Source organism: Thamnophis elegans, chromosome 15 (genome assembly GCF_009769535.1).
Source record: "Thamnophis elegans isolate rThaEle1 chromosome 15, rThaEle1.pri, whole genome shotgun sequence".
NCBI lineage: Eukaryota > Metazoa > Chordata > Lepidosauria > Squamata > Colubridae > Thamnophis > Thamnophis elegans.
In genome coordinates, this window is record NC_045555.1 from 15,789,384 (window position 1) to 15,815,599 (window position 26,216).

At 42.3% G+C, this 26,216-nt stretch overlaps 1 protein-coding gene across 5 annotated transcripts in view; it reads left to right on the forward strand.

Moving 5' to 3' along the window:
* The window catches only part of ZMIZ1 (zinc finger MIZ-type containing 1), a 430,799-nt gene that overhangs the window by 113,168 nt on the left and 291,415 nt on the right, over positions 1–26,216 (forward strand). For all 5 annotated transcript variants that reach the window (XM_032231512.1, XM_032231507.1, XM_032231509.1 and 2 more), the window contains exon 3: positions 9,381–9,479. The gene's annotated coding sequence lies outside the window, so the exon portion shown is untranslated. The remainder of the gene's footprint in view (positions 1–9,380; positions 9,480–26,216) is intronic.

Below are 26,216 nucleotides of genomic sequence, written 5' to 3' on the forward strand. Positions count from 1 at the left end.
CAAAAACAAGAAGCTTACCATAATATAAATTCTAAAGAAATATTACACCTTGGTTTCACTTTAAAAAAACAAACAAACCACAGAGAATGCTGTTGTCCATTTTTTTTTACTAAGTTAATATGAGAGTGAGGTCAAAGGCCAAAGGTGTTCATTTTTTCAAAACAACTGTTGATATATAATATATTAGTGGCTTTTAAAAAAATGTGTTGTTGTCTATTTTTGCAGACAGGTTTTTCCTACGTTTATAAAGTCCAAATTTTAAAAATGTAATTCAGCTACACCTTGACATCTTTATATCTTAATTCCCTAGTAGAAATCTGATTGACAACATTAAGAATTGTGAACCAGTAGGGAACAGCCAGAATAAATGTTAATGTCATGTGTGAATGTATTTTCACACTTATTACAGTCTTCATGATATGGGCAGAGATATCATAAGCAACTTATTGGTTGCCAATAAGTTTCTGAAACCTTTTGGTTTCTAAAACCTAGAATGTGACAGACTGAGGTTCCGATAGAAGAAAATATTTGTAGCTCAGGGTTGAACTGTGGTGCCCTTAGGGCTCTTGAGCTTGGTGGTTTTTCTTGAAGATGTTTCACTACCAAACTAGGTGACATCATCAGTGTATCATGAGTGCACCTAAGATTCCACAGATCGAGGTTCACGTCCATGGCTGGGTGATTTTGAGCCTCCTATTCTCCCTCAATCAAACCTACCGCACAAGTTGTGGTGCTGAAATCATTCCCTTGCAATCCTGGAGGAAAAACAAGATATAAATCTGATTAAAAAAACCCATCCTGTTGGTTGTAAGCAGTCACCAATGGACATGCACTGACCTCAGAGGTGGTATTCAGCAGGTTCTGACCAGTTCTGCAGAACCAGTGGCAGAAATTTTGAGTAGTTCGCAGAACTGGTAAATACCCCATCTATTCTTTGCCTCCCAAGTCCTAGTTGATAGAGAGGAAATGGGGATTTTGCAGTAACCTTCTCCTGCCATGCCCATCAAGCCACACCCACCAAGCCACACCCACAGAACCGGTAGTAAAAATTTTGGAGGCTAAAATATATAAAGAACAGCTGCTGGAATTGGATTTATCCAGTTTAGTGAAAAAAAAGGACCAGGGATGTCATGATAGCAATCTTCCAATATTTGGAGGGATGCCACAAAGAGGAGGGGGTCAAATTATTCTCCAGAAGATAGGACAAGAACAATGGATGGAAACTAAACAAGGAGAGAAGTAAGCTGGAATTAAGGAGAATTTACCTAACAGTGAGGACAATTAACCAGTGGAACAGCTTGTCTTCAGAAATTGTGGATGCTCCATCACTGGAGGTTTTTAAGAAGAGATTGGACAACCGTTTGTCTGAAATGATATAGGGTCTCCTGCCTGAGCAGAGGTTTGGACTAGAAGACCTCCAAGGTTCCTTGCAGCTCTGTTATTCTGTTATTATTCTGAGAAATCAGGCTGCAATAAGAACAGAACAAACCATCCCTTTCCAGCATGTCCAGCTGCAGAGCTGACAAAGCAGCTGTTTATTTGGCAGCGAGACTAAATCGGAAGGGAGTAAACTTCTAACAGGAAATAAGGAATGACCTGTGACACCGCTTGCTTGTGTCTTTTTAAACAGTGACACCAAGCAGCAAATCTCTGGAGAGAATTGGAATCGGTAGCCCAGGATGGAGGCCAGCTCTGGCTGGGAAGCGGTGGCTGAGGCCACCAGATCTCCAAGAGATCCTCTATATTTTGACTGTAGGATCGGTGCTAAGGTTGGATCTAGCCGGGCTCTGAAGCCAGAGGGAAAGGCTGTTCATAAGAAGGTTGCCAGGAAAATATTTTAATAGGGGAAACCAAAATGAAAAAATAATAATCATCTTTTGAACTCTGTGGATCAGCTGTGCAAACAGCCTTGTAAAATATAAATTTCTCAGCTTTGTGGTGTGGGTGATGTTTACAAGCCAGGGTGCGAAACGTCCCAGCCGGGGACATGATTTCATAGAGTTATCCCTTGGTTTAAATGCTACTGTTGATGCCTTTCAATGGATTTAACTTAATCAAACTTATAATCAGATCTCAATAAATGTTTCATTTTGAGTTACTGGTTAGTAAAAATTGCTACCAATTCCTTTAAAAAAAAACATATTTTTAGTATGTTTTTGCCCTGTTATAGTAAAATCTGACTGGCAAAATAGTGTGAAAAATAAGCAAATTCTATTCTGTAATGGTCTGAAATCCTAAATGGTAAATTTATGTCCAGCTAAGCTAAAGTAAGTGTGTGGTTCTACAGCGAAGTTTCCTTCCTTCATTATTTTTCAGAAATCTTCCTTCCTTCCTCCTTTTCCTTCCTTCCCTCTCCTTCCTTGTCCCTTTCTTTTTCTTCCTACCTCCTTCTCCTTCCTTCCATCTTTTTTCCCTTCCTTCCTTTCCTTCCTTTCCTTCCTTCTTTCTGTTCTTTCTTTTTCCTTCCTTCTCCCTCCCTCTCTGTCTTTCTTCCTTCCTTCTTTTTCCTTCTTCTTTTCCTTCTGTCCTTTCTTCTGTCCTTCCTTCTTTTTCTTCCTTCCTTCCTTCTCCCTACCTCCCTCTCTCTCTTCCTTCCTTCCTTCTTTCCTTTTTTCCTTCCTTCCTTCCTCTTGATATATTTCAAGCATGAGAAGTTAGATAGCTGTCAGTCTAATTTAGGTTTCCCTCCACATATAGATTGATTGTTTAAATTGCATTCAAGATACAGGAAACCTGAATTTCATCTTAATGAGTTCTTCTACTCCAGTGATGCCTGGGCGATGATAGGAGTGAACAGCTTAGATTTGTGTGCATCCTGTGGTTAATGAAGGCAGAAACACAATTTGCTATCGGCTATTTCTTGTATTTGACCACCCCAATCCCATCCTCCTCCCTCAAGGAGGTGAGCCATCCATTGTGAATGACGTAAACATACCTCTCTTGATTGTTTTTCCTTCTTTCTTTGTTTGTTTTAGTGTTTACCTAAAACGTAGATCATTTTTCCCGAGTTGTTTTTCCAAGAGGATCTAGAAGCCAGTTCGTGTTAATGGCTTAGCTGTAGTCTTTGCTGCTATCTATAGTTGTTTTAAAAGGGAGGGGATTTTCCATAAGCTCTTTGATATCATTTGGCTAGAGACCGATTTTCACATTACCGGAGCATTTTCCATGTTCCACCCTGTCCAAAGCTAATGTTAATGCTATCCTTTACCAAGGTTGGGGTGTAGTTGCTGACACCACTGCGAGTGTTATAAATCAATCCTGTCACTTCTATGCCATTTTCACGCTTAGAAACAAAACACAAGCACTGACCGTAGAAATGAAACCCTTCTGATAATGAGAACTGGCTCACTGATTGCATTTTGTCCCTTAATTTATTTAAACCGAATGTTCAAATCGTGCTGATGAGGTGGCAGTTTTCTTGACAACAATATAATTGGTTTGCTACTCTGTTTCCCCAAAAATAAGACCTCCCTGGATAATAAGCCCAATTGAGCTTTTGAGCGCATGCACTAAAATAAGCCCTCCCCAGAAAATAAGCCATCTCTGAAAATATTCAACGCAGCAGGGTGGAACATGGAAAATGCTTTCAGCTTCTTGCACCTCAAAAATAAGACCGCCCTGAAAATAAAGCCAAGCTCTTATGTCAAGGATCAAAAGAAAATAAGACCCTGTCTTATTTTCGGGGAAACATGGTATTGCCTTCCATGGAGATGCTTTTTGGGGGGAGGGGAGTTCCTTAACTAGACTACAGCCCTGGAATATCCACCAAAGACTGTTTAGCTTTTTGAAAATCAGGGTTGGCTAGATGCTTAACACCTGCTTTTATAACGACAGTGAATGAAAAACAAAAAGCATGGTAAGAGAAGACGCTGGTATTGACTTGCTGGTAGATGATGCTGGTAACAGTTGAAGGTTTGTTGCCAAGTCGTGTTGGAAGAAATGTCCTTCTGGGTTCAGTTCCAAGTGTGGGAAAAGACACTGGATTCATGGAAGTTGCTTGGAAAGAAGGTTTATTGATGATGGACTTCATGGTTTGAGAGAAAAGGGAAGAGATGCTGAGAGTCCCTGAGTTTTATGCCCTCTCTGGACTTTTGAAATTGAGCTTCCATTCTGATTGGTTGTCTCTCCCATGGGGTCATGCAGGGACAACTCTGTAGGCTGTACTGAGTCCCAGGCTTGGTTGAGCCTTGCTGGTTGATGTAATCTTCCCAAGTGCCATGTGGTGAGATGGGTAGAGGGCTTTGGGCAATTCCTACTATGGCTGTGCCTGAAGGAGGTAAATCTTTGTTATGTAGAATAGACTGACTCAGACCTTAACAGCCCATTGACAAAGATGGAGCGGGATGGTGAGTTTCTGCTTCCCTTTTAGGGGAAACATTCTGCTCTTTTTAATGTTTCCTAAAATATTTCATTTTCCTAGGAGAGGGGTGGGTGCTAACTTCCTACAGTCTTATTGGAAAACTTTCTGAACAGTGGTTCTGAAAGAAAATCCAAAGAGCTTCTTCTCTTCCCTTTTCTCTTCTCTCCCCTTCCTCTTTCCCTTCCTTCTTCCTTCCCCTTCCCTTCCCTTCCTCTTTTCTCTATAAAATGTTCATTAAAACTTTTAAGCAAAAGATAAACTATTATAAAGTATGGAAGAAGAAAGAAAAGTGAAAGAAAACAAAGACAAATCAAAGTGCAAGCAAAGAAAAGTTGAAAAAAATAAAAAAGTAAGATTTAAAGAAGTCCCTTTCAATATTCTTCCCAGCAGGCATACAGTAGGTATATATGTTATTTCAATCTCTCTCTATATATATGTCTATACAGAGATTCTCAATTATCCAGGTCATGGTTCTCCCAAAGGTGCTTTTTCTAGAGGCAACTGGACTTTCTTGTTTTTCTTTGAAGACGTTTTGCTTCTCATCCAAGAAGCTTCTTCAACTCTGATTCTATGGAGATTCTCAGTCATTCAGGTCATGGTTGTCCCAAAAGTGTTTTTTCAAGAGGCAACTGGACTTTATGGTTTTTCTTTGAAGACATTTTGCTTCTCATACAAGAAGCTTCTTCAGCTCTTACGAAGCTTCTTGGATGAGAAGTGAAACATCTTCAAAGAAAGCCAATTGCCTCTTGAAAAAGCACCTTTGGGGTTCTTTCATTACGTGGCACGACAAAACCGCGCTGGTCAAAAGCGCGGCGATAAAATCGCGGCACTAAAGCCGCGACATCATCACCGCGCGTCATCACCACCGCGACAACAGCGCGGCAACAGAAGGGCGCTTTAAAACGGCGCCGCGGCAGAAAGCCGACTTCAATTAAGGTAAACGTTAGGATTAGATTTAGGGGTTTGTTTTAGGGTTTGTTTTAGGGTTAGGTTTAGGGTTAGGTTTAGGGTTAGGTTTAGGGTTAGGTTTAGGGTTAGGTTTAGGGTTAGGGTTAGGTTTAGGGTTAGGTTTAGGGTTAGACTTAGGGTTATGTTTAGGGTACTGAGTGCTTGAGAATGCACGATTTTGCCCTCCGCGATTATGTCATCGCGGTAGGGTCGCGTTTTTCCCTAGCGCTTAGAACGGCGCAATTTAGTCTTCGCGCTTATGTCTCCACGCAGAAGGGCTTCACGGATTTGTGGTGGAACCCTTTCATTATAGTTATGTCTTTCTATAATCCAACCTGTCTAATCATCAAAACCACAAGTTCATTTTTTTCATCCATAAGTCCATAAGAGGCAGAATTCCATTCATCAACAAATGTCTTTCTTTAATCAAAAGAAGTCAATTTATCCATTTTGGCCAAAGCTATCAACTTCACCAACTATTCCTCCGTGGTGGGAGGTGTTGAATTTTCCCAACACCCACTGCCTATTCAATGTGCACAAAGATAACAACAACAACAACAACAACAACAGAACAACCGCAGATGTTTTTTTTTAAACACGTATACATTTAGAACAATACAGTGTCAGCCCGAGCCTGAGCCTGTTGCTTTAGTAATGTGCGAAATGGTCTTTGGAGAATTATGTTTAATAAAAGTTGGAAATGTATTTAATTTTAACAATGCACGTGTGGCCCATTTGAAGAACGGAGAAGACACCCTCTCATTCAAGCAGTTTGCTCATTTGGGCAATCGAGAGACGACATAGTAAATCCGAGCACGATAGAAGCTCTACCATTGAGAAAGAGGGTTGTGGGGGAAGCATCTGATACTTTTCTCTTCTGAATGAAGGATCCTGGTTTAAAGCAAGAATTAAAAGTCCAGTTTGAAAACTTCTATCTTAACTTAACAATTTCATCTCCGGGCACCCCAAAACTCTTTCTCTTATAGAAGTTAAAGAGCAGAAGAAGAATTTCTGCTGTAACCACCTAGAGCAGGGGTGTCAAACTCAAGTCCTGGGGGGCCATATGCGGCCCACGGGGTGTTTAGATCTGGCCCATAGGGCCACCCTGTAATGGACTGGCCTGTGTTGGCCCCTCCTGAGTTCTGTTTTCACTTGCAAAGTGCTTCAGGAGGCTGTTGCAGCCAAAAGCAGAGCTCAGGAGACAGTTTTCATTAGCAGAGTGCTCGGGCCACCACAGATGCCCCTGACACAAGTGATATTGAGCTAGCCACACCCACCCTGACCACGCCCGCTCTACCCCCCCCCCCCCAAGATCAAACACAACCCTGATGCAGCCCTCAATGAAATCCAGTTTGACAGCCCTGACCCAGATCGTGTCTAGGGACATCTAGAAGTGAACTAGATGATTCAAATCGAATCCAATCTTTATTCAGTCCTAGACTAGCAAATAAAACCCAAAAGGGCCACAATTCATTGAGATAAAATGAAAAATGTAGCTATTCTAAAATATCTAAAAAAAGATGAGATTAAATACGGTGGCTTACTCTGCAGGCTTATAGAGCAGTACTTGGCTGTGATCAAGGAAATAAAAGCAGAGAAATAAAATCCGATTGATCTGATAATAACATCTTATTGAAATAAAGCAAATTGAAATGACCAGGATATTTAGTAAAGAGTAGAAATAATTCTTGGTCTGCATAGAAAGGGAAATGCAGGTAGTCCTGGACTTACGACCACAACTGAAACCCCCCCCCCCAAAAAAATATGTTACTAAGTGAGAAATTTGTTAAGTGAGTTTTGTCCCATTTTATGACACTTCTTGTCACATTTGCTAAGCGAATCACTGCAGTTGTTAAGTTAGTAACATGGTCGTTAAGTGAATCTCGCTTCCCCATTGACCTGGCTCGTCAGGGGATCTCGTGACCCCGGGACACTGCTACCGTCATAAATGTGAATTGGTAGTCAAGCATCTGAATATAAATCACATGACCATGGGGATGCTGGAATGAATGGTCATAAGTCCAGCAAATAGTCATAAGTCTCCTTTTTCAGTGTTGCCTTAACTTCATAATGGTCATCACATGAACTGTTATAAGTCAAGGACTGCCTGTAGAGAATAACATGCTCTTTCAGCTCAATTTTTCCTCTACTTCACGGACACAGTCTCTGTTTGAAGGGGATATTTTGCTATTTTCCTCCAGTAACGATTGTTAGGAGGTCATTAAAGCTAGCGAACGAGAAGGCCCTCCTGAATTTTGGGATTATTATGTGATCAAGGTATCTAGCTGATTTGAGAAGATATGAAGAGTAAGTGCCCCACCCTCTCTCTCTCCTCTTCCTCCTTCTCCTCCCTCCCTCTCTCTCTCTGTCTTTTAGGATTTTATTGATGTTCTATTGTTTACATTTAGTGCTTAATAAACATCATGTTGCCTGGGTTATTTAATTGCTTAGCAATGCTGATTACATTCTTAATCTCTGCCTCTTTTTTCCAACCACTGGTAAAATAAAGTCCATCTTTGATCACATTCTGTGACTCCTTTTTCTGTTTAATCTTCAGCATAAGTCTGTCCATCTATACATATTGTTAATGTCTAGGTGTCTATTGATGGCTGACTTGTCAGAGTGCCAGGCCTCTGGAAATTCACTGGCAATTTTGGACTTGGCCTGGTCTAGAATGGTCACATTTCCCCAATTGAAACTATGGTTAAATCTGTCTCTGTGTTGTGAAATTAAAGAATTTCCATCATGTTTTCTGACTGCCAGTTGGTGTTCGTGGATGCCTTCTGCCAGTCTTCTGGCTTTTTGTCCTCCATAGTGATTGTTGCAGTTGTTACATGATGAGTAGCTCCAATCCCACTACGGGTAGTCATTGACTTACAACCATATGTTCGAAATTACATCACTGAAAAAAAGTTTCACACTTTTTTTGGAAAGAACAGGAGAGACATGATAGCAATGTTCCAATATTTGAGGGGCTGCCACAGAGAGGAGGGGGAATCAACCTGTTTTCCAAAGCACCTGAAGGCCAGACAAGGAATAATGGATGGAAACTGAAGGAGGAGAGATTCAACCTGGAAATAAGGAGGAATTTTCTGACAGTGAGAACAATCAACCAATGGAACAGAAGTTGCCTTCGGATGTTATGGGAGTTTCATTACTGAAAGCTTTCAAGAAGAGACTGGACTGCCATTTGTCGGAAATGATAAAGGGCCGTGATGGCGAACCTATGGCACATGTGCCACAGGTGACACACGCAGCCATTTCTGAGGGGAAAGTGAGGCATTGCCCTGTCAGCTCCAGTGCGCATGTGCTCGCTGGCCAGCTGATTTTCAGCCCTAGAAAACCTCTGGAGACTGGGAAGGAAGAAAAATGGACCTAGTGGGCCCACCGGAAGTCAGAAAATGGCCATTTCTGGCCTCCAGAGGGCCTCCGGGGGTGGTGGTAAAGGAGGCCATTTTCACCCTCCCCAGGCTCCAAAAAAGCCATGCATGAGGCGTGTGTGTGTGTCACACGGGCATGCGCAGGGGGCATGGTACATGGAGGCATTAAATATAGGGGTAGGTACATGAGTGTGATAGTGCACGCATGCATGCTTTTGGCACCTGAAGCGAAAAAGTTTCGCCATCACTGATGTAGGGTCTCCTGCTTGGATGGGGGTGGGTGGGACTAGATGACCTACAAGGTCCCTTTCAATTCTGTTAATCTGTATCCCTGTCCTGAGATCACATGATCTCCTTTGGTGACCTTCTGACAAGCAAAGTCAACGGGGAAACCAGATTTACTTAGCCACCATGTTACAACTGCAGTGATTCACTTAATATCTCTGGCAAGAAAGCTTGTTTTTTTAAAAAAACGTTGACCACTGTCTCGCTTAGCAGTGTAAACTTTGGCCTTGATTGTGGCTGTAAGTTGAGGACTAACTGTATTGATAGACGTCAGGAGGGCATAATGTTGAGCAAAACCACGTTCTTTAGTCAGTTTTCTCAGAGGGTTGTTGGCCATGCTGCTTAGCAAGGTTCACGTGGAATAATATTTAAAAGAAAACATTTTCTCTTCTTTTCTTCCCATCCAGAAAGAATCTGAGGCGCTTATTGTAGAAGATCACATTTGCCTTTGTTAACAGCAAGCAAGTGGGAGAGAGAACTCAAACCAGCAATTTTATTCCTAAATGGTGAGTCATCCAATCCGCAGTCATACAGAGTATATAATATCATTTGATTACGTTGCTCTACTACAGGGGCTCAGATTTATACAGAAAGTGCAAGTGGTAGTAACTGTTACTAGCATGATTTGACCATTGTGATTGCTATTTTTTTTAAAAAGAACATACATTTTCCAAAAGTTAATGTAATTTTAAATTAATAATCTGCTTTTAAATACCGTATTTTTCAGAGCATAAGACGCACGCCCCCCCTCCAAAAAAAAGTAGGTGGAAATGTCTGTGCGTCTTATGCAGAGAATGTTACCAAAGCCCCACCCACCCACCAGCCCCCACCCTTTGGCCGTTTTCGGCCTCTGCGCGTCATGTTTTCGACCTCCGCATGCTCCATTTTATTCCTGTTCCAGGCTGCAGGGATCGCCACCGAACATTGCCGCTGATCGCTGCCTCCAAACATTGTGTTTTTGGCCTCCCACCAGGCAGTTTTGGGGCAGTTCCAGGCAGTGGGGATTGGTGGTGCCTGGAACCGACCAAAAATGCTATACGCAAAGGCCAAAAACGGGGCGTGTGGAGGAAGAAAATGTGACATGCACAGGCCAAAAACGTGCGGAGGTGGCGATGGGCTGTGGCTATCCCCGCAGCCCGGAACAGTTGATTGGGGGTATTCCGGGAGGTTGATCCACCCGCCAATCAGCTGCTCGTGCTGAATCAGGCTGCCATAACATGCTGAAGCTGACCAGGCTGTTTCCTGTTTGCTGCAAGGGTGCTAACCAGATGAATATTGATGGATGCTGGTAGGCAGAGGCAGATTTATTTTTCTTGTTTTCCTCCCCCCAAACTAATACGTGTTTTGTACTTCGGAGTGTCTTATAGTCTGAAAAATGCAGTAATTAAAAGACTTTTGATATCATTGGTCATTGACGGACATGGCTGTATATCAGATGAAGGGGATTTTTATACATTTATCCATATACATTTATACATTTATCTTGCAAATGTTTGTCTCTGTTTAGAAGGGAGGAACAGTTCGTGCAATTTTTTTTTTGCTCCAGACATCATGACAGGCTGAGGAATTTAAGCTTCCAGTTTCCCCCTAGATAAAGGAAAAAGCTAGGAGAAGAAGCTATTGGAATTGAAGGTTTGGCATTAATCATTGGGATGACAGTTTGTTGATGGGTTTGAATTAACCCTGAGAGAATCTGAACATTATGAATGTCCTTATGGCATGTTATTGATAAATTGTGGGATGTTTGGGGCCAGCTACAGTTTTGAGGTTGGGCAAATCTTTCTCCTTGTTCATTCTGAGTCTCACCATGCTCACGATTAGCTTATGAACCACAAGATTTTACTAGCTGAAAAAAAAGAAGCTGGATTTGGTCGAATTCAGTTTAGATGATTTTGAATCTCTTGCTCCTGCAGAGGTGATGGCAAGAACCTCCCTTAAAGTAGGACAAGAAAAAAAAATGGATGGAAACTAATCAGAAGGAGATGCAACCCAGAACTATGGAGAAATTTCCTGTCAGTGACCATAATTAATCAGTGGAACGGTTTGCCTTCAGAAGTTGTAGGTTGCTGCATCATTGAATCAGAATAGAGCTGGAAAGAACCGTGGATGTCTTCTAGTCCAGCCCCCTGCTCAAGCAGGAAACCCTATATGATTTCAGACAAGTGACTATCCAGTCTCCTCTTAAAACCTCCAATGATGAAGCACCCACAACTTCTGAAGACAAGCTGTTCCACTGGTTAATTGTTCTCACGATTAGGAAATTTCTCCTTACTTCAAGGTTGTTTCTCTCCTTGATGACTTTCCATCCATTGCCTCTTGTCTTGCTTTCTGCTGCTTTGGAAAATAAGATGACCCCCTCTTCTTTGTGGCAGCCACTCAAATACCGGAGTACTGCTACCATGTGTCCCCCCCCGCCATCCTTCTTTTCTCTACACTAACCATACCCAGTTTTTGCATCCGTTCTTCATACGTTTTTGTCCCCGGGTCTTTAATCATCCTAGTTGCTCTTCTCTGCACTTTTTCCAAAGTCTCAACATCTTTTTTGTAATGTGGTTGTTGGAAGAAATGTCCTTCTGGGTTCAGCTCCAAGTGGGGAAAAAGACACGGGAAACATGGAGGCTGCTTGGAAAGATGGTTTAGTGGTGGACAGGACCACATGGTTTGAGGTCCTGAACAGAAAAGAGGGATCGCATGCTTCCAGATGTTGGGTGAAGATGAAAAGAGAGCAAGATGCTGAAAGTTCCTGCCTTTATACTCTCTGTTCAGCCCCACCTCTCTTATTTCCTGTTCCTGTGTAAGAAATGTATTCTGATTGGTTGTCAGACTCCCATGAGGCCATGCAGGGTGTGTTTTAAATTGTGTACTGTTATGTTTGTCTTTTTTATCCCCTGTCTGTACCCCTTTCCCTGACTGAATTGTGAGCCGCCCTGAGTCCCCTTCGGGGAAAAGGGCGGCATAGAAATATAATAAATCCAATCCAATCCAACTCTCTAGGCTGTGTTTTGAGTCCAAGTTTGGTTGAGTTCCCAGATGCCATGTAGTGAGTTTCTGTAGAAGGCTAATTCTATCTTTGTTATGTAGAGTGAATGAGCTCAGGGCCCCTAATGACCCATTGAGAAAGGTGGGGGCTATTAAGAGTGAGTCTGTTTCCTGCCTAAAAACATGTTTCTCCATTTCTGATCCAGGGAAATATAATATTCTGCCTTTTCAATATTTCCCAGGATATCTCATTTTTCTAAAAGAGGGGTGGGTGTTAAGTACCTACAGTGTTGATGTCCAAAATTGGATGCAGTATTCCAGTTGTGGCCTTAGTAAGGTTTTATAAAGCACTACTAATACTGCACGTGATTTTGACCCTCTGGAATCAAATTCTAATGGAGGCTTTGAAGAAGAGACCCGGCAGCCATTTGTCTGGAATGTTCTAAGGGCCTCCTGCTTGAGCGGGGGGTTGGACTAGAAGACCTCCAAGGTCCCTTCCAACTCTGTTATTCTGTTCCTCTAATAGATGCTCAGTGTTGTTGTGAAAGAAAGGTGAGGAGAATAATTAGCGGAAGCGAACTTATTGGACGAAGGCGTTATAAGGGCCTAATCCCGCTAAGAAGGAACTGGTCTTTTGAGACCATCTACACAGGCTGATGCTTCCATTGTTCCTTTGTTGAGAGCTGCTTGGTACCTTTCAAGAAAGAGACACAGAGGGCAATTCTGAGGGCACGGAGGGCTTCCTGTGGTTTTTAGTATTAAATCGTCTTCATGCTTCAGTTGAGTGCGCCGGATAGGAGTCTGCAGATGGCTTTGAGGCCATTCATCTATTTATCTTCCTCCTGCCTCTAAGTTACCTTGAAGCAAAAAGAGGATGGTTGCTAAGCAACTGCTCACATGCCTTCTCCGGCTTCTAAGATAATCATTAGACCAGCTGTCTGAGAGACGAGAACATCTGCAGGAAACAGGGGTTAGATCTGGCTTAATAGGCTGACCCTCATAAATAGGCAGGCCTAATGCTAAGCTAGCATGGGAGGCCCCGTCCCCGTCCCCCCAAAAAATCTCTCTTGCTACTCTTCTGTGAAACTCAAAGGGGTTATTTTTAACGCTGTTCCTTTCTTCTGTTATATTTATATTTTTGCCCCTCTACAAACATCAGAGATCCCAATTTATTTGCAAGTTTGTCCGTGTATTTACCACCTGTGCTGGAAAAGTCCTTGACTTGCAACAGTTCGTTGAAGTGAGCTTTGGGAAATTACAATGGCGTTTGCGACCATGTTTCACACTTAACAACCATTGCAGCATCCCTCCATGGTCCCGTGAACCAAATCCGGATGCTTGGCAATTGGTTCGTGTTTATGACGGTCGCAGTATCCCTTGATTTCCTTTTGCGACCGTCTGACAAGCAAAGTCAACGCGGAAATCCACTTCACAGCCGTGGTACTAATTTAAACAACTGCAGGGACGACTTAACCACCGCGGCAAGAAAGCTGGTAAAACAGGGCAAAATTCACGTCACTGTCTTGCTTAGCCACAGAAATGTTGGGCTCAATTTGGTCGTAAGTCGAGGAGTACCTATGATCAGGGATGGGCTTCAAAAATTTTAGCAACAGGTTCTCTACTTGGTTGCTGGGTGGGCGTGGCCATGGTGGGCATGGCCTAGTCAGCCTGCTGCATCACGGCGGTGTGTTTGTGTGGGGGGGCATTTTCGCCATCCCCAGGCTCTGGAGGCCCGTTTCCGGCCTTCCGGAACTTCTAGGAGGTCTGTTTTTTGCCTTCCCCGAACCTCCATGCGAGCCCTGTACTTACCTGGCATTCTAAACGGGCTGCGTGGGAACTCCTGGGAGGGGCAGGGCAGAAAGGACAGGGTGGGCGGGACCAGCCAGGGGTGGGATTTGTGGGTTCTCTGAACTGGGCAGATTCTTATCTAGAGGTCCTCCCGAACCCATGCGAACCCACTGCAGCCTATAATGTACTAGGATGAAAAGATAAATACTGCAAACTAACTATGTAATTTAAACTCCTATCCCAGGAGTGGCTGGTATGGAGCATTTATTGTAATTTATGAGGATGATAATCATGTATCTTTCAATGTATTAAAAAATATGAACTGTAGATTGGGCATCTTAGCCTTGTACCTATTACAGTTTAATTGTTTTTAACATTAAAAGCAGCTTTATGCAAAAGAAAATAGGTAGGAGAAATGTTGTGTATAAATGCTCCATTTAAGCAGTCGGAAACCCAAGCAATTTTTTTTCTGAGTAATTAGCTCCCTTTGAACCGATTAACAAATAAATCCATTGATTTAAAACTAAAATACAAGTTTAATACAGATGCTCTCTTGAAATGCTTTAAACGAAAACAAAAGACTATTTTCCTGTTTAGTTTTCAGTTGAAATAATGTTCCAGAACCAAACCTGAGTTGAAAATAAATGCCTTGTTCTAGAGTCAATTGTGGTAGTGTAGGGAATATTTAGAGACCCGGTGGATCATGGGCTATGATGCTGAGCTTGTCGATCAGAAGGTGGGCAGTTCAGTGGTTCGAATCCCAAGCACCGCATCCCTTTTTAAATTAGTACTAATACTTCACATTAATTCTATTAAGTCTGTCTCAACTGTTGGAGAACACATAGAGGACTGTTCTTCATCTTCAGACAAATGCTTATCCATCATCTTCTTAAAAACTCCCAGTGTTGAAGCATCCACAACTTCTGGAGGCAAGTTGTTCCACTGATTAAGTTTTGTAACTGTCAGGAAATTTCTCCTTAGTTCTAAGTTGCTTCTCTCCTTGATTAGTTTCCACCCATTGCTTCTTGTCCTGCCCTCAGGTGCTTTGGAGAATAGCTTGACTCCCTCTTCTTTGTGGCAACCCCTGAGATATTGGAAGACTGCTATCATGTCCTTCTTTTCATTAAACTAGACGTACCCAGTTACTGCAACTATTCTTCATATGTTTTAGCCTCCAGTCCCCTAATCATCTGTTGATCTTCTCTGCACTCTTTCTAGAGTCTCCACATCTTTTTTTACATCGTGGTGACCAAAACTGGAGGCAGTATTACAAGTGTGGCCTTACCAAGGCATTATAAAGTGGTAATAACACTTGATGTGATCTTGATTCTATCCCTCTATCCCTCAGCCTAGAACTGTGTTGCCTTTTTTTGGCCAACTTGGTATGCCCGTTGTTTTTCCCAGGACAGTCCAGCAATACCCTTGATCCTATCCATCCTCTTCACCCAATGCTGTCCCTCCTTCTTCTAGTTATCTCAACCTTACCAAACCCAGCTCTTTCTCCATAGTGAGGGGAGGAGTTAGACAGACAGATATCCGAACTGCAGGCCCTGTCCACCAGGGAGGATCTCTGCATCTTTCACCAGGACAGAGTGGTGCTACGGTTGGACCCCTCCTTCATACCCAAGGTGTGTTCCTGCTTCCACCAGTCACAGGAGCTGATTTTGCCCAACTTTTGCCCAGACCCTTCTCGCCCACTGGAGAGAAAGTGGCACACCGTAGGAGGAGGGCTCTGAGGATTTACCTCAGAAGAACCCGGCTGAACAGGAAATCCGAAGCCCTGTTTGTCTCCTTCCAACCTGGGTCTCTGGGCAATAAGGTGACTTCCACCACCATACGCAGGTGGTTGCGGACCTGCCTTGCTACGGCCTACCAATCTCAGGGTATACAGTCACTGAGCCCCATCACAGCACACTCCACATAAAGCGCAGCCACCACGGCGGCCTGGGCTATGCAGGCATCATTGACCGAGATCTGTAGGGCAGCCACGTGGTCTTCCCCCTTACCCTTTGTGAGGAACTACAAGTTGAATTCCTTTGCCTTGACGGAGGCTTCGTTCGGTCACAGGGTATTACAGGCAGTTCATAGGGCAGGGGACACACCCCACCAGGCTTAGTTTGGCCATGCTCCTTTCATATGTTAGCCTCCCTAGGGATGTGTAGGCTTTGGTACGTCCCATCCTGGATACTCCTCCCCTCACTATGGAGAAAGGGCGTTGGTACTTACCTGATACGCCTCTTCTCATAGTGGGGGAGGAGTATCCAGCCCCTCCCTGACATCGTAATGTAGCATGCGTTATGTTAGTTATTGCACGACTATGTTAAAGGTATAACTCAACAAAAGTTTGAACTATAATAAAGGTCTGGAGTGGATGGCACAACGAGTCGGATAGAGTTCTTTGCCGATAACTGGGCGGGTACCTGGTGGACCAGGGGCGTGTCCCAAAAACCTATCTGACTCAGTCCAATCAACGAGAGGATAAAGTCAACCCATTCTGGATACTCCTCCCCTACTATGAGAAGAGGCGTATCAATGCCCTTTTTCTATGTCTGCATTGCTTTACCTATCTATGTATAAGGCAAGGCTAGTGTCAACCAGCCTATCTCTGTTACACGCGTTCTTCAAATCCATCTGAGTCGCTATTTACCCTTTTGGCTTGTGAGCACATTCTGGCTTAACAGCCTTTCTCTGAGCTCTGACATGTCAACAGAGACTGAGGTGGCTGCCGGACCCCGTACATTTCTGCACGCGAGCTTGGCTCTTCTTGGGTATAAATACACGTTGTTATAAAAGGAAAATGATGGACAGCAGATAGCTGATCCCTGGCATGTTGAGATCTTCTTCCTGGAACTGCTCACAGTGACTCTCTGATCCCGAGATCATCACTCTCTGGAGTGATTCTGAGGACACAGCGGTTCCCAGCCTGTTGTGGAAAACCACACTGAAGAAGGAGGTACAAATGAATGCTTCCTTGGGTTCAGGGCAGGGTGGAGAGCTTTGTGCCAGTTGGTTGTCTTGGCAATTTTTCTCATCCCTTTCACGTAATTTTGCAGTGTGACTTCTCACCGCCTTTCACAAAAGAAGGTTGTTCTTTTGGGGTGAAATTTACTTTTACGCAGTCAAAAGGAGAGGCCGTATTTTTCATGTGTTGCTTGCATAGTTGGAAGAAGCTTCGGCAAAAATTTAAAATAGTCAGTTTGAGGAAAAAATAGTTTTCTTTATCAAACTATCATTGCTGATTGAAATATATTTAGATTGCTTGGAATCCTTGATAGTAAACATAGTATCTTTAGTTCAGCAAACTATCATTGATGATTGAATATTTCCAGATTGCTTCCAATCCCTGGTAAATATAGTTTCTTTAGTTCAACAAACTATCATTGCTGATTGAATATATCTAGATTGCTTGGACTCCTTGATAGTAAACATAGTATCTTTAGTTCAGCAAACTATCATTGATGATTGAATATTTCCAGATTGCTTCCAATCCCTGGTAAATATAGTTTCTTTAGTTCAACAAACTATCATTGATGACTGATTATATCTATTGCTTGGAATCCTTGATAGTAAACATAGTTTCTTTAGTTCAGCAAACTATCATTGCTGATTGAATATTTACAGATTGCATTGAATCCTTGATAGTAAACATAGTTTGTTTATCAAACTATCATTGATGATTGAATATTTCCAGATTGCTTGGAATCCTCGATAGTAAACATAGTTTCTTTAGTTCAACAAACTATCATTGATGATTGAATATTTCCAGATTGCTTGGAATCCTTGATAGTAAACATTGTTGAGCTTAGCAAACTATCATTGCTGATTAAATGTATCTAGATTGCAGTGAATCCTTGATAGTAAACATATTTATATGTAGTCCAAAGAGTTGGGAACCACAACTTGACCATAAAGAGAACTGCAGAAGGTTTTCTGATGATGTTACCAATGCTGTCATAAGGAACGGGGTTGAATTTTTGTGAAGAGTACCTGCTAAGGTATCAACGAAAACTCGAGATATTTGGGCTCCCACACCATTTTTTCCCTGAAATCTTCTCTCCCCACCCCACCCCCACAACTCCCAAATTTCAAGTCTTGAAATGAGTGGTTTCAAAGGCGGAATGCCTCAATTTCTTGGAAATGGAAATGTGGCTTTCGGTAGAGGAGGAAGATCATTATAAGTGAAGGAAATGCACTCATGTTTAGAAAGCACATGCTTTGGGCACATGCTTTGAGTCAAAAGAAATAGAACATAAGGGAGTGGAAGCAACAACAATGACATTATTGTGGAGCATGTGCTAATGGGCTGACAAGCCAGATTCTTGGATAATCCTGTCCTGGAGCAAATTTTAGAAGCTACAAGAGGAAAGACATCAATCAATCAGAAGAGAGCTGGAAGGGACCTTGGAGGCCTTCTAGTCCAACCCTTTGCTCAAGCAGGAGAACCTACATCATTCCAGACAAGTGGTTGTCCAGTCTCTTCTTAAAACCCTCCAGTAATAGAGCGCCCACAACTTCTGAAGGCAACAATGGAAGACTTTGACTACCTGGTCATTTATTGGGAAGCCAAGACTGCAAATCCTGAACGTTCCTCGGTCATCTTTTTGAGCCTTTCATTTTCCAAAAGGGTGAAGAAGAGTCATAGGTCTGCACTCTTCTAAATCTGTGCCTACTTAACTGGTCAACAGATCCAGTTGCCTCAGAGGCTGTAGTTTCTCTTTTGGTGAAGATGTATAAATGAAGGCTGGATGATTACAGGCAGTCCTCAACTTACGACCACAATTGAACCCAAAATGACAGTTGCTAAGCCAGACCGTTGTTAAGCAAGCTTTGCCCCATTTTAACAATGGTTACCGTAAGCCAATCACCGCAGCTGTTAAAGTTAGTAATACAGTTGTTGAGTGAATCTTGTTGTTGTGGTCTGCTGGCGGCCTGCAGAACTGGTAGCAGAGTCGGGGAGGAACATGGGCCAGTCCTGGAGTCTGAAGAAGGCTCTGATGAGGGTTTTGTGCCAGAGGCAGAGAGGGGGCCAGGGCCATGTGAGAGTTACTGTATTTTTCGGAGAATAAGACCCACCTTTTTTCCTCAAAAAGAGAGGCTGAAAATTTGGGTGCATCATATACACTGAATACAGCATTTTTTTGCCTCCTGAAACCCTGCCCCTTCACCAAAATGGCCATGCAGAGCCTTTAGGAGGCTTCCAGAGTGCTCCTGCGGCCTGGGGAGGGCAGAAATGAGAGAAAAAAGGGCCATTTTGTTGCTCAATTTTGCCCCCTGCCCCCAGCCCCAGGAGCACTCTATAAGCCTCCTAAAGGCTATGCATGCCCCCCCTTTTTTTAAAGGGCCAGTTTTTGCAAAAAACAAGTCATTTTTTGCTCGTTCCCCCCCCCCGCCCCGGAATACTCTATAAGACTCCTAAAGGCCATTTTTCACAAAAAACTGGCTGATTTTGGGAGGTCTGCAGAGTGTAAAAACTTTGTTTTAAATTAGTCTCTTCAAAATCTTGGTGCATCTTATACTCCAAAAAATATGGTATGTGCTGCTTCTGGAGCCTCCAGAATTGGACAGCAGCGAGGCAGAGGAACAGGCTCCCCCTGTTCCCAGTCCGGACATGTGCAGAGCTACCAGAAGGCAAGAGCAGTTAAGAACAGACTGGACAGTCACTTGTCCAGAAAGATACGGGGTCTCCTGACTGAGCAGGGGATTGGACTAGAAGACTTCCAAGGTCTCTTCCAACTCTGTTATTCTGTATTCGGTGAAGAATCGGACAACGGACTGTGACATGACATCCTGCACGCATGCACACCCAAACATACCCCAAGCGTACATTTTGTAGCCCCAGACTGTCCTGGAGGTGAAGCCAACATTTTTAGCTGTTTTTGTGACTTCAGTGGAAAGTACAAGGATGGAAGCATGAATGCTTACACAGCAGGACTTCAAAAGGCACTTTGTAGAGCTAGCTGAGAGATTCCAAAGAAGATAATCTCTTTTGCACCATTTTTAAAAACCCCTTCTCACCATTGTCTATAAAATGCCTCCTGAGCCAGAAAAAATTAGGGTGGCCAGGAGGGGCACACATTGCTTCCATTGGGCAAAGTGCCTGATCAATAAGGGGCACACCTCTTCACTTCACATTGTTGTTGCTGTTGTAGTTATTAGTTGTGAAGTCATGTCTGACCCATCGCAACCCCATGGATAACATTCCTCCAGGCCTTCCTGTTCTCTACCATCCTCTGGAGTCCATTTAAGCTCATGCCGACTGGTTCATTCTCTGTCGTCCCTTTCTCCTTTTGCCCTCAATCCTTCCCAGCATTAGGCTTTTCTCCAGGGAGTCCTTCCTTGTCATTAGGCGGCCGAGTTTGAGCAAAGGAAGCACTTACATTCTGGAAAATCCAACTGTCTCATTTTCCCCACTCAACTCCAAAAGAACAGGTTGAGAAACCTAAATCTTACAGAATTTATGACACCTATAGTTGTGTTTATGAGCTGTGGTGGCACAGTGGTTAGAATGCAGTATTGCAGGCTACTTCTGCTGACTGACAGCTGCCTGCAGTTTGGCAGTTCGAGTCTCATGGGCTCAAAGTTAATTCAGCCTGATACTTCCATCCTTCCGAGGTGGGTAATATGAGGATCCAGATTGTTGGGAGCAATATGGAGACTCTGTAAATTGCTTAGAGTGGGCAATGAAACACTGCAAAGTGGTATATAAATCTAAGTGCTATTGCTATGTCTGTCATGGTGGTGCAGTGGTTAGAATGCTGTATTGCAGGCTGACTCTGCCCAAGCCTGGAGTTCGATCCTTACTGACTCAAGGTTGACTCAGCCTTTCATCCTCCCAAGGTGGGTAAAATGAGGATCCAGATGGCTGGAGGCAATATGCTGATTCTGTAAACTGCGTGGAGGGAGCTGTAAAAGCATTGTGAAGCAGTATATAAGTCTAAGTGCTATAGTTGTTGCTTAGGCAATCAAATGCACACATACAGGCATTTTATATTGTGGTGACCAAAACTGGAGTCAATATTCCAAGTATGGTCTTATCAAGGCATTGTAGAGTGGTATAAGTGTGAACAGAATTTAAAGGGAGTTGGATTTGGATCCCTTGTGACAACGTAAGGACTCTAAGTTTATTCCTCTCTTGACTCTTCCCCCAGGATCTGCCTCCTCTTCTACATATGAAGAATCTTAGTAAGCTCCACCTCCTCCCCACAGAATCACCAGTTTGTGAGATGGACAGCTAAACAAACAAACAAACAAACAATACATCTGAACTTCAGAATTGCCTTGGTGTAGTTATGCTATTCCAAGGTGGTGAGATATTTAATTGGCAGCAGAATAGAATAGAATAGAATAGAATAGAAGAGTAGAGTAGAGTAGAGTAGAGTAGAGTAAAATGTATTGTGGAATGGAATGGGATGGAATGGAATGGAATAGAATAGAATAGAATAGAATAGAATAGAATAGAATTCTTTATTGGCCAAGTGAGATTTAACACACAAGGAATTTGTCTTTGGTACATTGGTTCCTGGCAAAGATATAGAACCACCTTCTGATAAGCTGTTGAACTATATATACTCTTAAATTGGAAGTTAATACATAGATTATAAATGAAGTGCCTTTTTATAGCTCTTTTAGTGAATATTTTTTTTCTCCACAGGTTAAAAAGGAAGTAATTTGCACTCTAATGTCAATTCTGCTTAAATGCAATCAAGCATTTTTTATATGTTTTATCCACCTTAATTCCTATTTGATTTGTCACTTCTTGTTATGCGTTTAAAGATTTGCCAGGTGATTTTTTCTCCCCATCATCGGATTGGTTTCATCTGAAATTGAAGGTCTGCCTATTATGATGCATTAATTTCATTTTCATTCAAGCTGAGAGGACTTTAATAATGATGAATTGCATGGAGTTTGGAGCCTGCCAATTCCTAGGATAATAGTGAACAAAGAATAAAAAATAATGGAAAATAAAGATTAGATAGTGATCCCTTCCTTCCTTCCTTCCTTCCTTCCTTCCTTCCTTCCTTCCTTCCTTCCTTCCTTCCTTCCTTCTTCCCGTTTTTCTTTCCTGAGTTCTAAAAGCCAAAAACTATGTGAATGTTTTGATCCATTAATGAACTATTTTTGAACTCACTAAATATGTACGTACAGATAGTCCTCATCTTACGGCCACAATTGAGCCCAGAATTTTGGTTGCTAAGCAAGGCAGTTGTTAAGTGAATCTTGTGTTTGTTAAGCAAATCTAGCTTCCCCCATTGTCGGAAGCCAGTTGGGTGATTACAAATGGTGTGATCACAGAGCACTAGGACACTGCAACCATTATAAATACATGCCACTCGCCAAGTGCTCAAATTTTGATCGCCTGACCATGGGATTGCTGCAGAGGTCATAAATCTGAAAACCAATCATAAATCACTTTTTTCAGTGCTGTTGTAACTTGGAATGGTCCCTTAATGAATGGTTGTAATATCTGTGGATGTTTGTATGTGTGTGTGGATATATGTTGCGTGTGCGGACAAACTTGCAAATGGAAAAGACAGAAATGTAGATTAGAATAGAATAGAATAGAATAGAATTTTTTATTGGCCAAGTGTGATTGGACACACAAGGAATTTGTCTTTGGTGCATAGGCTCTCAGTGTACATAAAAGAAAAGATACATTCGTCACGAATCATAAGGTGCAACACTTAATAATAGTCATAGGGTACAAATAAGCAATCAGGAAGCAATACCAATATAAATCGTTAAGATACAAGCAACAAAGTTACAGTCCTGCAGTCATAAGTGGGAGGAGATGGTGATAGGAATGATGAGAAGATTAATAGTAATGCAGCCTTAGTGAATAGTTTGACAGTGGTGAGGAAATTATTTGTTTAGCAGAGTGATGGCATTCGGGAAAAACTGTCCTTGTGTCTTGTTGTTCTGTTGTGCAGTGTCCTATAGGGTCATTTTGAGGGTAGGAGTTGAAACAATTTATGTCCAGGATGTTAGGGGTTTGTAAATATTTTCATGGCCTTCTTTTTGACTCATGTAGTGTGCAGGTCCTCAATGGAAGGCAGGTTGGTAGTAATTGTTTTTTCTGCAGTTCTGATTATCCTCTGAAGTCTGTCTCTGTCTTGTTGGGTTGCAGAACCAAACCAGACAGTTATGGAGGTGCAGATGACAGACTCAATGATTCCTCCGTACAACTGTATCAGCAGCTCCAATTATATCATGATGCAAACAACACAAGAGTATTATTTGTGTGCAATTTATGTGTTGACTTCATGGCACATATTGTATCACATCTCTGTAATAGACTAATGTTTGATAATGTTGGTTAATATATGCTAGCCATTAGCTGACTTAATCATAATCAGACCAAACGAGTTGACCAAGCCTGTAATTATGTTGTGCAGCTTATATTATATAATTAACAGCTCCGCCGATTTCTTTTTTTTTAAATGTATTAAATATCTGAAGAATAATTCTTTCTGTCATTTTTCTTTTTGATCCGTAACTGGGATTAAGTGGGTTTCTCTGTATACTAAAATGAATCCATCTTGGACTTAAAAAGAAGGACCTTTCTTGCACAACCTTAAATAAATATTGTGCAACTTGAATTGTTGGTCTTGTGGTATGGATTTTCCCTTTGGCTAACCTAGTACTGCGGCATAAAAATCCAACTGTTGAAAGCTTTAGCCATCCGGATTGTTGTTCAATGGATGCTCAACTTTAGGAATCCTGGACTTTGAAGTCAATTTCAAAGGTAGATGTAGCGCCACAATGATCAGAGAGAAAGAAAAAAATCTGTCTTTTTCTGCTTTGTAATACTACGCATGACATTGCTTTGCTGAATAAAGCCACAATAAATGCCTCTATAACTAGAGATTGTGTCAAGAACAGGAAATCAGGAGTCAAGGCGGTTCAAATGAACACAGGTTTATTGCATGTTAAAACGCTCTGCAAGAATCTGAATTAACTGTGAAAGCAAATAGGTGGTATACAAGAGTCAATGGAACTCAAGGTAGGATGGACTTAGATCTCTTTTGAGCACAAAGGGACTCAAGACTGATGACAAGTTTGACCCCTCCCTCAGTCTGATCATCTCCTAGATCAGTGATAGTGAACCTTTAAGGCACCGAATGCCGAAAAGGGAATGTGCACGCATGCTCATCGGAGACACACCCTGCAAAAGAAGCTGCAAAATGGTCATGCACATGCCATGAAATGAACTTCTGGTTTCCGGCACATGCCTGCACACCAGTCAGCTTGTCTTCTGGTTACTGGTGTGCATCAGAAGTGATATTCAGTAGGTTCTGACCACTTCTGGAGAACCGGAAGTGGATATTTTGAGTAGTTTGGAGAACCGGTAAATACCACCTCTTACTGGCCTCGTCTTCTATTATCTGCTTCCCGAGTCCCAGCTGATCGGGAGGAAATTGTGATTTTGCAGTATCCTTCCCCTGGAGTGGGGAGGGAGTGGAGATTTTACAGTATCCTTCCCCTGAGACGCCCACCAAGCCATGCCATGCCCACCAAGCCACACCCACAAAACTAATAGTAAAAAAATTGAATCCCACCACTGCTGTGCATGCGCGTGCGATGATCAGCTGGCCAGCACGCATGCGCACAACGGAAACCGGAAGACCAGCTCTACTGGTTTCTGGCACACTGCCGCATGTGCAAAGAACAGCTGATCATCGCATGCACCTGTGCACCAGAAACCCAGAAGAGGAGCGGGCAATGCCACATGTGCCAGGCAACATGACTCTGTGTGCCACTTTGAGCACACATGCTACAGGTTCGCCATCACATTCCTAGATCCATGCATTGTACTGAGTTACTATTTATTTAACCAGGCTGGTTTGCTGGGTTCACACAAACCATTAAGGCAATAACCTTATGTGTAAAAATGTTGCCATTTCTGATATATATGCATTGGTTAATATAATCACGTGAACCCTAACCAATGGAAGTCAAGATTCTTACAAACTAAATTTAGCTTAATTTACAGATTTAGCTGGAGAGGCTAAAGGAAGAAACCTGCTCTTTCCAACAAAGAATTGGAGATAGTCACATCAAGTTTCAATTTCAAAGTAGTTTAAAGATGGTTTTAAATAGTTAGCATTAACCAGAATTCATTAATCCTAACTAGAAAATGTAGCATTTGTGCAGCCTAACTAGTATCTGTCAGTATAGCTGACATTCTTAACAAGAACGTAACATCCCTGGGAGGCAAAAGTAATTACCTATTGAAGAAAAGATGGAGAGGAACAATTATTTGCAATTCTCAGACCCAAAACCGCTTTTGCAAAATCAGCAAGAAATGTGAAAGTTCTGAAAAAAAGGCCAGACTCCTGCATTTATTATCAGGCAAATAATAAAACATTTCTCCAGTGGAACTTTTAAGTAAAGCTGTAGTTGCCATGCAAATAAATCTATGCAACATTTTACCGAAAGTTATTCTACCACTTCATGAAGGAACTATGGACTACTTGGTGGAATTAACCAAAACCAAAACCAAAAAATGATACCTAAATCTCCCGTCAGTTATGATTAAGCCTCCTATCTGGTTACATGTCATGATATTTCCTTGTACAGACCAAATAGAGATCCATCCCACTGGCTTTGCACCCAGTGTTTTATTTCTAGATTTGCTAATAACCTGGCATTGCCTGGGTATTTATTTATAGGGGGGAATGTCCAGACCAAACGTAATTTCTAATGTTGGATTTTCCCCTTTACCCGAGGGAGCCCCCTTGTGGAATACTGTGAAGACATTACCATGGCAACCCTACTGTGCTGTACAGTAGAAGCCATTTTATGGCAGTACTTTAGAATCAATTTAAAGGCACAACAAGCAGCCTCTTAACAGAACACACACCCTGAGGGGTGTTAGGGGTGTCTTACCCCCACAGTATTTGTCTCCAGAAAGCTATCTGTGTACCACGTTTGGCTGAAATTGCTCAGGGTATTCCGGAGTTATGCTGGAACATACACACACACAGCCATTTTTATTTATAAATAATTGTTGTGTGTGTGTGTGTGTGTGTGTGTGTATGTATGTATGTATGTATGTATGTATGTATGTTGCGGTCTGTAGCAATCCAGCTAGCACACAAGCAAATAATTCAGCAGGATTCATTATATAGAAGAAACTTCTTTATAAACAAAAATATAAAAATGATGCATGTATACAATACCCATGCAGCTCTTGTAACTTGGTAGAGAGAAGTACAAGAAGCAAGGAGCAGTCAAGCAAAGACAAACAAACTCTTACCCTGTTTCCCTGAAAATAAGACCTTCCTGGATAATAAGTCCATTTGGGCTTTTGAGCGCATGCACCAAAATAAGCGCTCCCCCCAAAATAAGCCGTCCACGAAAATATTGCAACACAGCAGCAGCCATGAGGTGACCACACTCGCCGCCTCCTGCACCTCAAAAATTATAAGACCTCCCTGAAAACAAGCCCAAGTGCTTACTTTGGGGCTCAAACAGAA